This window comes from Dipodomys spectabilis, unplaced genomic scaffold (genome assembly GCF_019054845.1).
Source record: "Dipodomys spectabilis isolate Male_0828 unplaced genomic scaffold, ASM1905484v1 ptg000137l, whole genome shotgun sequence".
In the NCBI taxonomy this organism is placed as follows: domain Eukaryota; kingdom Metazoa; phylum Chordata; class Mammalia; order Rodentia; family Heteromyidae; genus Dipodomys; species Dipodomys spectabilis.
In genome coordinates, this window is record NW_024870814.1 from 8,197,696 (window position 1) to 8,212,209 (window position 14,514).

A 14,514-nucleotide genomic window follows, 5' to 3' on the forward strand; every position below is an offset into this window, starting at 1 on the left:
TCCTCATTGTCCATATTCCCCAGTGGATCCTACTTTTATGTATCTGGCTTTCTCTTCTTTTTTAGTATAGAATGCCATTTAACTTTATGTTTTTTAGTTTTGGAAAATGAGTTAAAGCCATGAATAGGAAAAGAGTGCTCTGATAAAATGTAAATTGAAATTATGTAAATAAAAATGTAATTTAAAATATCAGATTTAGTTGATCCCAATCAAAATTACAAAAGAGCAATGAAGGTCATGTATGTAATTCTAATTGGGTAAAATATTTCCATCAAAATAAACTTATTTCAGGCATGAAAATTGTCTCTGAATAAGTGTTTTCCTTGACTATGATTGCACACTTTGATCCTGGAAATTTTTGAAGTAGTTTGCAAAGCTAGAAATTATGTTCTTAGGTTGATGCCCAAAGATCAGCTCCTTCCTTTCCTCCCTTCTTCCCTCCCTTCCTTCCCTTCTGCCTGCTCTTTCTTTCTTTCTGTCTCTCTTTCTTTCTCTCTCTCTCTCTCCCCCTCCCTCCCTCCCTCCCTCCCTCCCTCCCTTCCTTCCTTCCTTCCTTCCTTGTCCTGTGGCTTTAGCTCAGGGCCTGAGTGCTGTTCCTGAGCTTTTGTGCTAAAAACTAGCACTCTATCACTTGAGCCACAGCTCTACTTCTGGCTTTTTGGTGGATAGAGGTAAGAGTTTTCTAGACTTTCCTACCCAGATTGATTTTGGACCATGATCCTCAGATCAGCCTTTTTTTTTTTTTTTTTTTTGGGTCCGGTTGTGGGGCCTGAACTCTGGGCCTGGGCACTGTCCCTCAGCTCTTCAGCTCAAGGCTAGAGCTCTACCACTTGAGCCACAGCGCCACTTCCGGCTTTTTTCATTTTGCTTATGTGGTGCTGAGGAATCGAACTCAGGGCCTCAGGCATGCAAGGCAAGCGCTCTATCACTGAGCCATCTTCCCAGCCCCTCAGATCAGCCTTTTCAGTAGCTAGGATTATGAATCACAGTGTCTGGCAAGCTCCTATTAAGAACATTTTTTTGTTCTTTAAATGTATTATTTTTACTTCAGCATAATTTATACACAATAAAATTCACCATAATTCATTTTTATTCTTAAAATGGAGTGCTGTCCTATAAGATGTATACAGCCTTTCATTTCCAAAAACGTTATTCTGTTTACTTCAAAAAATGTATGTGCATATTAAATTTTATACTTATATTTAAAAGTTTTGGGGTGAAAAGATGGATCTTTTCTCTAAATAATCTTGTAGATTTTTCTTTTTTTTTGGGTCCGGTCGTGGGGCCTGAACTCTGGGCCTGGGCGCTGTCCCTCAGCTCTTCAGCTCAAAGGTAGCGCTCTACCACTTGAGCCACAGCATCACTTCTGGCTTTTTTCTTTTTGCTTATGTGGTGCTGAGGAATGGAACCCAGGGCCTCAGGCATGCAAGGCAAGCATACCACTGAGCCACCTTCCCAGCCCCTAATCTTGTAGATTTTAATTGCATGCATGCAACATTTGATAATTATAAATTATGCTTTTGGACAAAATATATTTTCTGTCTCCTGTTAACTCAGTTTAAATGCTGAGACTATATCCAAGTACAAATAATGACAATGAGCTGGACATATTAGAAAAGCACAACAAAGATTGCCTTTAAAACTCAATCTTTGTTATGTTTTTCTAATATGTTTAAGAAATTTTACAGCAAAAACTTCAATTAAAATTTCTTAGCTGAGGACTATGAAATGATAGAATTACCCCCACAGTTACTCTTTTGAATTGTTGGGATGTGTTGCAATATTTAGTGTTCCAAAATTAAACAAGTTTTCAATAGTCAAGTCAGTAATTCATTGAACCTCTTTATATTTTAAAACATGTCCTTAAATCTTTTTTTGGGGGGGGAGGGGTCCGTTTGTGGGGCCTGAACTCTGGGCCTGGGCACTGTCCCTCAGCTCTTCAGCTCACTTGAGCCACACTTGAGCCACAGGGCCACTTCCGGCTTTTTTTTTTTCTGCTGAAGGATGGAACCCAGGGCCTCATGCATGCAAGGCAAGTGCTCTACCACTGAGCCACCTTCCCAGTCCCCTTAAAACTTTTGAATGCTCTCAAGAATGTAACTAGACAACTGTAGGCAAGGAATTAAGAGAGAAAGGACTTCATTAATTAAAACTTGTGTCCGTCCCCAGATGTATGTTGATTAATTTATTTTAGACAGTTGTTTTAAATGTAATAGGCATTCAGTTCTCAATCCAGTTTGCCTTTCAACTCATTCCCTTCAAACTACTAGGAAGACATTAACTCTTGTGTCTGACTTTAGTGAGGGAACAGGCTCTCCATGCTGAGCTGAGCCCTAGGGCCTGGCAGGGAGGGACAGGCTTCATTTCCACCTGAGAATAAGACAAAGGCTGGTATCTTTATTTCTACTCTGAATGTTGGCAAGTTGTTTCATCTCTACTCTTTCCTAAATGTTCCTTATCATAAAGTTATATTTTAACAATGTACATCCTTTTATTAGTATACATCAGGGGGAATGCACTTCATTAAAACTTTCTTAGCCTAGGAGATACGGCATAGTAGAGAGAATTACTTTCCATAGTGACTATTTTGAACTGTTTGACCAAATTCGAGTATTGATTTTTCTTTTTTGGAGACAGAGTTTTGATGTGTAGCCCGCATGGCCTTAAATGTGAGATCCTACTGCTAGTAATATCTCAGATAGCATGTTCAAAAAGAATGAATGTGTCAAGCGACAGTGGCTCAAGCTTGTAATTTTAGCTGCACAGTACAAAGCCTGCCTGGGCAGGAAAGTCCATGAGATTTTTTTGTCTTCCTGATGCTGGGATTAAAGGCATGTGCTACCACCAGGCCTGGCTAACAGCAAACCTTTTGAAGGAGGAAAACTTTAAGTTTTACACTTTAGTGCAGCAGCATTCTTAACACTTTATCCACATTCTCCTTCTAATATTTATTCATAAACATATGTGTATTTTGTTATACAGGGCTGATTTTAGGCATATTGAATTGCACGCTTTACAAATGCCCCATTGATTTTTGTTGTTGTTGTTGTTGGTGGTGGTGGTGGTCATGGAGCTTGATCTCAGGGCCTGGGCACTGTCCCTGAGCTTCTTTTGCCCAAGGCTAGCACTCTACCACTGGAGCCACAGTGCTACTTCTGTTTATGTGGTACTGAGGAATCGAACTCCAGGCTTCATGCATGCTAGGCAAGCACTCTACCACTGAGCCACATTCCCAGCCATTGTCATATAGATTTAGAAGCTGCTTCTTACTTGACTGAAGAGTTAGTCCATTGAGGTAGCTTTCCATTATTTAGTAACTATTTCTCTACTTAGACTTTTTCTCATTTGATTTATTTATTTACTTATTTTTGTGGTTCTTTGGGTGGAACCCAGGACCTGGTTCATGCTAGACCAATTCTCCACCACTGGCCTCACTCCAACCCTCTAATGTTTGATTTTAATATTTCTTAAAATTACCAAGTTAAAGGGAATAGAATTTTAGTAGCTTTCTATATGTGTTACTGAATTCTTTTTGGAAGGAGTATGGTGATGTGAAATGCCAATTAGATATTTCACAAATGTTGTTTTTCAACTGTGAGAAGATTATTTTGCAGGTGTGTTTCTTCCTTTTCAACCTGAAAGAAAAAACAAATACCTGAGAGTAACGTAGGTTATCTATCTATGTACAGCTGTTTGTTTCAGGTACTGAATTTGACAGATAATCTCACTGAGAAACCAAAATAATTGACTTAGCTGCAGGTATGCTGCCTTTTGAAAGCATGCTGTTGGAAACTTTGACTTTCTGTTTCTGTGAGTGCAGGTGTCCACCCAGAAGGAGGGAGTTGAAGGAAGTTATTCCTGCTGGTCTAATTACCCAGCACTAAGTACGTACTCATGTGGAATTAGTAAGCAAGCTGTCACACATGGAGAGACCAGTATCACTCAAATTGCTGACAAGGATAGAGAGGCCCACCATATTGCCTTTCATGAAATGACTCTGCTACCATTCCTGGCAGCCTTTGAAATGTCACTGGCAATTAGGTTGCAAAGAGTTTCCCCAAGATTGTTTATGTGATCATAACTAAATGTTAAATAAAATATAGCCAACACTCAATTCTTTTAGAACATACTATCAGATATTACTAGTAGTAGGATCTCACATTTAAGAACATCCTGGCTACAGTTTTATGCAGAAGCAGACCAGAGAAAGGAGTAAGTCTCTTTTCAAATCCAGTGTGTATTTTTTGTAGTTTTATCTTATTTAAGGCTACTCATTTATTCATTCTTTACTAATTACTTATTTCTTGGGCCTACATAGGGGCTTGAACTAAGGTCTTGGGCCCTGTCCCTTAGCTTTTTTTTTCTTTTCTCAAGGCTAGAGGCCTACAACTTGAGTTACAGCTCTACTTCTAGATTTTTGGTGCTTAATTGGAGAAGAGTCTCATTGACTTTCCTGGCTGGGCTGGTTTTGAGCTACAATCCTTAGATCTTAGCCTACTATATAGGTAAGATTACAGATGTGAGCCACTGGCTCTTGACACTGGGCTTAAGTATTTTGGAACATACTATCCAAGGTCAAAAATCACTCAAACAGCTTCTATAACACAGATGAGGGGAAAACTAGACTTCATGTTATAGCGAATTCATCCATTGCTTATATAACCAAGATACTTGGGAATCCCTAGAGTTCCTCCAGTGTCCAACAACTACATTATTTTAATAATGGGACCATGTTCTGATCTCCTTCTTGGATTGCCAGCTGTATTCTCAGCATCCCTGTAGGTGAGCATATGTTTCAGGTGGTAGAATGATGATCTGTGGGAGGCTTGGTATAAGGCTATGAATATCAAGGAAGTCAGGAGCCAGGCTACATGATAGTTCTTGCCTAGCTCTGTTATTTTAGTTTCTTCTTGGCCAGTTATCATCATTAAAACAATGGTCCTCTAAATGATTGTTCATTTGATGAAACTTAAAAAAGTCAGCTCCAAAAGGAACGTGGCAAGAGTTTTCATACAAAAAGTGATTTCCATGTCATACAAAAAGAAAGAACCTTAAAAATTCTTCACATGACCATGTAGAGATCATGGCATTTTAAATTTGAGAAAGACCTTCACAACCACTAGTCCCATTCTCCATGTTACAGATAAGGAAACAGGTCCAGTGAGTTGGTCAAGATTGTTAACCAAGTAGTAGCAGACAAGGGATTCTAGTGTACTCTTTAGACTGCATTGTGAGTAATGATTGCTCTTAGTTTTTTTTTTTTAAAAAAATCTTCCAGTAGTTGTACAAAGGGATTTCAGGTCAACATGTCAATTAGTAAGTATAATAAGTCTTGATCAATGTCACCTGTTTCATTATTTTCCTTTGTTTCTCCCAACACAGTGTTTGCTCTTATTTTATAAATGAGTGAACAGCCTAGTTTAGGAATTAGAAGCAAATAATAATTATAATCACAAGAGTGCTGTTTTAATTGTAGAGGCCTCTATGATTCATAAACTTTTTCCAGTGTTTAAAAATTATCTTTAAATAGTTGTAGAAAGGAATTGTCATTCAGCAAAGCAGTTTATGAATGCAATGTATCTTGTCAATGCCACCTCATAAACTTTTTAACTAGCTTATATTAGCTATAGGGGGAGGATTTCACTGTTATATCCCCACATATGTTTACATTATATTCCAATCATTATATTTTCAACCCTTATCACACTCTCTGCCCCCAGTTTACAGATCCTTAAATGCACAGAAATATGGACATTTACTACTAAGTTTGTTTGATATTTTATAAAAGAGTCTTAATACATCAACATTTTGCCTCTTTTATAGTTTGAAAGTATTTTGTTTTGAGATTCTGAAGTGATTTCTGAAAGGAAGAGAACCATTAAAGAAACAAACCCAGATCCACCGATTTTATTTCACTTCACTCATGATTTTTTAAAATCCAACCAATTTATTTTAATTAGAAAAATAATGCATTTCCTAAGTCAGGCAGCTAGCATGTAATTTCCCCAGATGACTTAACATAATTTTGGCAATTTCTTTAACCCAGAACTGAGTTTTCTATTTTATTTTTTTTTAAATGGCTTTGTTAAGTGCCAATTCCTTTGTGCAACAACTTAAAGGCAGTATAGTAATAATAAAAAAGAAATTGGATTTGTGGATTTTTGTTAACTGTGCACAACAGAATTTAAATCATTAGCTTTTGATAGAACAAGGAGGTAAGGACATGCTTTAAAAATTTACAAAATGCTTCAAATTTGAGTGGCAGGTTCTGGGAAGGAGGAAGATGGGTAAGAGACCCTTTGTATCTCAGTAAATCCTGACCATAGAGCTTATGACTAACATTCTGATACGAATAGGCAACTAGTGAAGCGACATATCTGAGCTTTGGATGTTGTCCAGCAATGATCACATGTAGGTTGATTAAAGCAATCAGTACAATTACCTCAGCTAGGTTCTGCCCTTGGTACTTGTCCTAATCCTTATAATGCCCCTTTAAAAGTATTCTCTGAGCTGGACTCTGGTGGCTCATATCTGTAATTCTAGCTACTCGGGAGGCTGAGATCTAAGGATTAAAGTTTCAAGCCAGCCCAGGCAGGAAAGTCTTTGAGACTCTTTTTTTTTGCATTTAGAATCCTTTTATTAATTTTTTTTATTGGAACTTGAAGACCAAACTAGGTGTCACTATTTTTTTTTAATTTTTTATTGTAAAGATACTATACAGAGGGTTACAGTTACATGATCAAGGTAATGAGTACACTTCCTATTGAGCATTGTTACCCCCTCCATTGCTTTCCCCCTACCATCCCTTCCTTCCCTACCTTCCCCGAGGTTCTTTATTTTTTTTTTAATTGTGATTAAGTGATTACATAATTTCCCAAATTTCACAGTATTGTGGAATAATGATGCTCATTTAAAGTCACAAGTTCATTCTAACTTTCCTGGAGCAAATTGTCTATCACAGTCTATAACATATAACGGTGTACACATATACACCATCCATGTAATCAGCAGCATGGGGATATTTAGTAGTGGTTCGACCAGATGAGTGGGAGTTCTTTGTTTCTTAAGTCCTGTTAATTTTGTCGTATCACCTAACATTTTGGATTTAGCATCCACTTATCAGGGAGACCATGTACCGTTGGTGAGACTCTTATTTTCAATTAGTATCCAAAAAGCTGGAAGTGTATCTGTGGCACAAATGGTTGAACACCAGCTTTGAGCAAAAAAGCTCAAGGTCAGTACCCAGCCCCTGAAGTCAATCTCTAGAACTAGCACACAAGTACTGGCATTCCAGTACACACACAAAGTATGCTCTGTTATTATCATAAAAATTACAAACAAGCAACATGAGATTTAGGTAATATTAATAACTTGCTCCAGGCCAGTAAAGTACACTGTGGAAGAACTAGGTTCAAAGCCCTCTTGCCTCACTCTACAATGTATAACTTTTCCATTGCACTTTTGTTTATACTGAAGAAACACTCGTTAGAATATTCTCCTACCTTCCTTGATAATTATTCCAAGATATAACCATTTCCTTTTCTCTGGACGTGTTGAAAAGTCAGGCCCCTAATCCTCCTGCCTCTAGCCTAAGGCTGGGTTGCATCTTCTCTCACTTCCTTTTCTTCCTGATGAATCAGCACATAGTAGGACTAAATGAGCCAGGTCATGAAACAGTGCCATACTTCAACTTTGCCTTATGTTTCTCAAAAGTGTTGTGGTGACAAGCTCTGGAATATGGAAAAGATTCCCCAAACCCCTGGGGTGTACACCAGAAACTTTTGTCTCGTTCATCATCTCCTGAGCAATCTATGACCAACTCCCATGCTAGCCCTGTAGTGAGAAAAGCCTGCTTTCATTTCTTCTTTTGCCAAGCCCATCTGGACAGAGCAGGTGCAAGGCTAGGCTCTGAAAATAGAAGACTTGGTTCCGTGTGAGCTGGCACTGCGGAAATCCCCTTGCTTCTTCTCTTTCTGTTCAGAATAATGAGATGATGAAGATCTGACCTCCTACTGTGGCATTCTTTTTTTTTTTTATTTCCACTGTGGCATTTTTCGTGGGACCTTTCATTTGTCAATTGATCTCTCTATAGGTTTTATTTGTAAAATACATGACTTGTTCTTCATAATCTCTAGTTTCCCTCCTAGCTTTGATATCCTGTGCCCACTTTTCTGATTAGGAATCGGATTTTGGAATTTATCATTTGTATCTTATTTGATTTGCCTAGCAATGTTATTCCAGCAAATACAGCTAGGATTAACATTCTTTGTTTTTTCTTGCTTTTTGATTTAGGGTCTTGCTACATAATTCAGGTTGATTTGACCACCCTATGTAGTATAGGCTGGCTCTGAACTTGAGATTGTCCTGTCTCAGCCTTTAATTGCTGGGCTTATAAGCATTTCCAGTTTCTTATAATCATTCTTAATTATCCTATCATCTTGACATTTGTTTATCCTGCCCTAGAAACAAAAAGAAAAATTGAAAGAAACCTAATGTATGTGCTTAGAGTTATAAAAAGTTATAGACAATGAAATTTAGTATCTAAGGCTGTTTCTGTAACAACCAATCTTTCTCTTTGGCTTAACAAGTAAAGATTCTTCTTAAAAGTTCTAAATCTTAAGAGCTTGGACTTTTAAGAGAGTTATCTTTATTAATCTTTATTAATTGTTGCAACAACCCATGGAAAAGGTATGTTTTCCTAATTTATAAAGAAGGAAAGTGAAGTTTAGGAAGTAATAATAATAATAATAATACCTTTTTAAAAATGGGTTTGCTTTGGGAGCTAAATGAGAGTCAGACAAGTATCTGACTTATTCAGCACTGAGGAGATATTGGTTCACTTAGGATGGAATAATTAAGTTCCATTTTTTCTGCTTATGAACAGTAGTTATTGGTTAGACTTGAGGCTGGGAAATAAATTTAACGATGATCCCTTGAACCTCAAATAAACCAGCTATAATGTATGTATGTACATATGTGTGTGACTTATTTATTTATTTAAGTTTTGTGGTACTGGAGATCTAAATCAGGGCCTTGTGTGTCCTAGGTGAGCATTCTGTTACTGAGTTATGTTCCCAATCCTGTATCAAATAGGCTAGCAATAATAAAATTTACCCTGACTGCTAAGATTACAAATATATAGTCATTTATTTAATCCTTAAGTATTCTAGAAAAAAGTTTCATAACACATAAGTTTCATAACAACATCAAAGCATATTTTATTTATTTGTTTGTTTATTTATTTATTGGGTCCAGTCGTGGGGCCTGAACTCTGGGCCTGGGCACTGTCCCTCAGCTCTTCAGCTCAAGGCTAGCTCTCTACCACGTGAGCCACAGCACCACTTCTGGCTTTTTTCCTTTTTGCTTATGTGGTGCTGAGGAATCGAACCCAGGGCCTCATGCGTGAAAGATGAGTGCACTACCACTGAGCCACCTTCCCAGTCCCTCAAAGCATATTTTAAATGAGACAAAGTGAATATAGATGAAGCCATTAGAGAAGAGCTTAAGTCAATGTTGGGTGGATTGGACACAAGATGCTCCAAGCATAACAGGCAGATTCTCATAATGATGATTTCTGAGTTCAAATTACTGAGAAAGTGGAGAGCCAGTGTAGTTGGTCATTCTTGGAACAAGTCAAGGCTGTAGGTTACAAGGTCCAATGATGGAGAAAAGGACAAGTAAGTTATAAAATATTAGTAAGAGAATGATATGTATCATTCAAAATGATCAATTTTTTCCAACATTTACTCTAAAAATATATTAAATCTATAAACCTAAGTAGGAAAAAAGGAAGTACCATGAAATAATAGCAAATAAAAGAAATTGAGCATAAGATCTCATGAGTGTAACTGACACTGTGGCAATAGATGGAAATACATAGATAAAAGAAAAATTGATGTGAGAAAGTAAAATAACAGAGAGTAAGGTTATGGGTTTACAGAAAAATTAAGAAGATATTGTTTTTTTTATTAGATTTTCATTTTAATCATTAACAGAAATAAAAATAATTCTACATTAGATAATGGTTGGCTTGAATAATGTACTAGTCCTTAGACGAAGACACCATACTTCTCTAGGTCATGACTTCCAATATTCTTTGTGATCTCTACCTTGAGTCCTTGAGTGTATATGTATATGATGTATAGGTACATTCACATACTAAACATATATATATATATATATATATATGTTTAGTATGTGAATATATATATATATATATATATATAGCAGCAAATCTAGTATGTGATGTAATTTTCTTGCCTCTGTCTGCATTTTTGTGGTGTTCCTTTTCAGATTTTCCTACAATCTGATACTGAATCCAGAAGAAGGGAAGCTAGAACAGCCTATGGTCAAGGCAGGGAGTTGTGTGGAATGAAAGGCTTGAATTTACAGGGTAGGTACCTGAAAGGTGACTTTTCCATTTGAGTGAATCTCTTGATCTTTCTGGTTCTGCTTTTTCACCTGAAAAGTGGCAAAATAATTTCACACTTTGCTAGTCAATGAATCCAAAGAACAAACAAACAACCATACACAACAACAACCCCTCTATAACTGTTCTACAAACCTGTATCAATCAACCATCCACAATTTATTTGTTCATCCATGCATTTATTTATCAACAAATGCTTGTATGTCTAAGGCACCGTGCATTGTGCCACGTTCTGTAATAACTCTAAGATAGTACAAGAATTAGCTGTAAAAATTGTAGTTCAGTATATGACAAATGCTGGGTATGCTAAGATAATAAAGTATGCTGTTTGAAGGGATAAAGTTCTAGCTCATAAATGCACTAGCGAACAATAAATATGTGTAATGTTTCAGTAACTATTGTTAAGAGCAATTTGAGAAGTATAATCTTTAGTTTGGTGATATAAGTGTAGATTCTCATTTCAGTGATATTCAGATAAATAAAAATAATTGAAGGGAGGGGAAAAATCTAAAGTTCTTAGTAAAGGTGGATGAGTCATGAACGGAAACAAAAATGGCTTCCTATTGCTCCCTATGCAATTATGAGTCTCAGATGGTTTGGTGCATGGTTTCCAAGGCGAACTGGTCAGTTCTACATAATGAACAGAAGGCTTTGTCTCTTAGGAGCTTCTATTTTGATAGAAAATAAGAGAAATTCCTGGAACTTATATATATATATATATATATATATTAAATATATTAAACATATGTTAATACAAAGATAGTATGGTATTTAGTCAAGAGTGTCATGGGGGAGATGGATAAGTTTTCATTAAACTAGGATTTCTTCATTAGTCACAGATGATTTCACGAAAGATGGAATTTCTTTAGGCCATGTGGAAATAGAAAAAGCTTTTATTTTTCAGATACACCTGTGGAAAAATAGCTTGCATGAATTACGAGATTAACAACTTAGACAGGGTCCCTGTAAGGCTATTTGAGCCGAACATCATTATTTGGGGGTATTTCATGACTCTGAAAACAGGAGTGATAGTGTCATTTGTCACTTTACTGTCAGGAACTTGGAACTTGTTTAATGTTATTTACCAACATATTACAAAATATAGTACTGGTACTGAAAAGAAGCCTATTCCCTTTTTACACAATTAGGAGTTGCTGTGTTTCTGAGCTTGTTGCTTGCATGTTAGAAAATCAAGTGATTGAGAGTAGAGAGAGCCAGTTGTAGGGATGGTAAAGAGTTAATCAGAAGCATGTATCTGTCTCTTTGCCTCTCTGTCTCTCTGTCTCTCTTTCCTTCCTTTCTCCCTCCCCCCCCACTCCTGTGTTGGGGTGGAAGTGGTGAAGGTTAAATTATGTCATTTTTTCACATATTTCACCTCTCCTGTTACTTAGTATTTTTTCTTTGTCTATTTGGGAGATCTTGTCTGTGTGCTAAAGCATTTACAATCTTAAACAGATGGGCGGAGGTTGGAGAAGAAGCCAAAGAGAAGCCACATGACATATCATGGGATCCTTCTAGCCCTTTGGCTACAGTGACTTTTTCACTGTTGCTATAATCCAAGGAAATCTTTTCATCTCTGGTAGGCTGCATTAGTTGACTTAGTGGAGACTCCAAAATTCTATCATCTGGCCATGGATATTGGTATACTGAGAAGCAGACCAGCTGGCAGACCCACTACATAGCAGATCTCAGAAGTTGGTAGCTCAGTATACTTGGGGAGTGATCTGTGTTTAGAATTCTCTAGACTAGATGCTATCTTGTCTCTGATTTTCTTTTTCTTCCTGTCTCATAATCTTCATCTCTATTACCTGTCCTATGTCTCCCAGCTTTAAAAATTATGCTCCTCCTTGTAATCATTTTTATTATTTGCTTTAATTTGGGCGGGGGTGCTGCCCATGTTGCTCAGCAAGCATGAGGCCCTGAGTTCAAACCCCAGTACAAACAAAAAATGTTTAGTCGTATATGGCGTGGTATTGAAGTATAAACATTAATTTGTTAAATAAAATGCTACATATACTCACAGGATATTTTTTATTTCTTCATACAAAAGAGAGAATAAAAATATTTGGAAGACTGTAGAAGATGGGTGACAGATTGTTTTAGGATGGGTAATCTGTCAGGAATGCCCTCATGGCTAGATTATTGTCTTTTGTGGATGATAAAACAAAATACATAGTGGGAACCCATAGCTGAGTTCTTCAGTCTGTGAAGAGCATGGCAAAAGTTGCATGGACCTTTCTCATTTTATTCACATCAAGGGAAGAGATCTGAGGTTTTGTTTGGTGAAGGAGGCTTTTGAAGGGCTGAAGGTGAGGGTAAAGTGATTGATATGTCCTCCTGTTACTTGAGTCTATTCCCCCTTTTCCTCACAGACACTAGCACTTATATCACATTGCTCATTAATGTTTATAGGATGAAAAAAAATCCAGGTATATGTACTAAGAGACTGAACACATTCTGATTCACCAAGGTGCTTATTCTTTTTTAACTGTGATGTTAGTTTTTTCCCTTGTTATTTATCTCTATACTTAGTGGAGGGTAAAAAATAACCTTAGTAAACCTTCCTTCACTTATGAGCAAGTGGGTAGGAAGACAGGTGTATGCTAGTATAAAGCTCAGGGAGAGTTTGTTGTGATGCCTTTGAGTTCAGAGCCTCCTTTTCTACAAGGGTACAAAACTCCCTCTTCACTCACTCTCTTTTTGGCTGGGAAGACAGCTGGATAATTGTCTGACTTGAAATTATATGATGATAACTGAATAATGGATTTCTTTTGTTCAATATGAAATGTTTTGGAAAATATAATTTTTACCTTAGTCCTGCTACATTTTGTAAGTTCTCCATAGCTTCTAGCAGGAAGGATGGGGAAAATATATTGAACTCAACTAGCTCCTTAGGCCTTGGAATGAGACATAGGATCAGCAAACTGTCTTCATGTCGTGCCTCATTTTATTGTTTTAGTTGCAAGACTTTTCTTGCCTCTACATATTAAGTAGGAGAGAATGAGAAGTCTGCATATTGCAAGAAACAAATGATAGCTCAACTTGTTAATAATTAAAACCCAGAAAAGATCACCAACTGAGTACAATATTTCATTTGTTCACTCATAGTGATGCTAAGGTGGAAATTTTTATTGTTAAATGCTTTATTACACAGAGAAAAAATAACTCTATAAGTGATGGATTCCCATGTGTGAGAGCTCAGTAATACCTAGCTCTCCATACCTTCACAAACAAATGTTTGGACAGGTATGTGAACGTCTGCATGTTCTCTTCCCTCTAACATAAATCAGGTACCCTCCTCTGCACTTGCTTTTGTAGAAGTCCCTAAACATTCCATCTGTCACCCCAGTACTCTCTGTTGCAATTTCTAGTTACTAGGCTGGGAGTTCCTTGGGGTTGAAACCTCTGTCTTTTCCACTGTGTTATCTGGGGAACAAAGTAAGAGCCAAGTACATAGTGATATTAATAAATGTACACAGAATAAATGAACGTGATCATCTATACATACAAACATACAAGCATTTATTTCCCATAATTTTAGAGGTTTTTATTTTGATGTGAAAAGGAAGTCAACTTTCCTTGTGACTTGGTGAAGGGCCAACAGATGGGGGAATGGATTGTGGAAAGTTGTATGCATGGGTGGAAAGGGAACATGGTAGAAAGCTTTGACTATGGGTTCAAGGAAGTTTAGTGAAATGTATTCTGAAATATCAACAGCTCATCTCTATCCTTCCTACCCTCTTAACACTGAGATGGCTACTCTCCAACACAATTTGTTTCTTGCTGCTCTCTCAGATATTTCCAGGACCCCTCTTGGTCCCACGAAGCACTTTCTTGTTCACAGCTTCTTTTTTACATGCCACATGGCCACTATGGATAAAGTTACCACCTCAGACCCCTTCAAAGACATTGATTATTCCAGACTGAGACTTACCAGTAGGATATCTCTAGGGTTGAAGGCGGGGCACTGGGTTGAGGTGGATGTCAAACAGTGGGGTTGGGATTTTTCCATTCCTGTGCTGGATACAGACTTGGCCAGCTGTTTGGGGAGCCCAGGTGTGTGGGGTCTTTGGAACTTCTGAAAG

The 14,514-nt window shown here is 37.3% G+C and overlaps 1 long non-coding RNA gene across 1 annotated transcript; it reads right to left on the minus strand.

The window, feature by feature from the left end:
* Positions 1 to 3,482: 3,482 nt before the first annotated feature.
* LOC122116905 lies at positions 3,483 to 14,514 on the minus strand. The gene is made up of 3 exons (XR_006149034.1): positions 14,364 to 14,514; positions 10,402 to 10,461; positions 3,483 to 3,635 (listed from the first exon to the last, which is right to left on the minus strand). It is a non-coding gene; the product is annotated as an uncharacterized LOC122116905 (long non-coding RNA).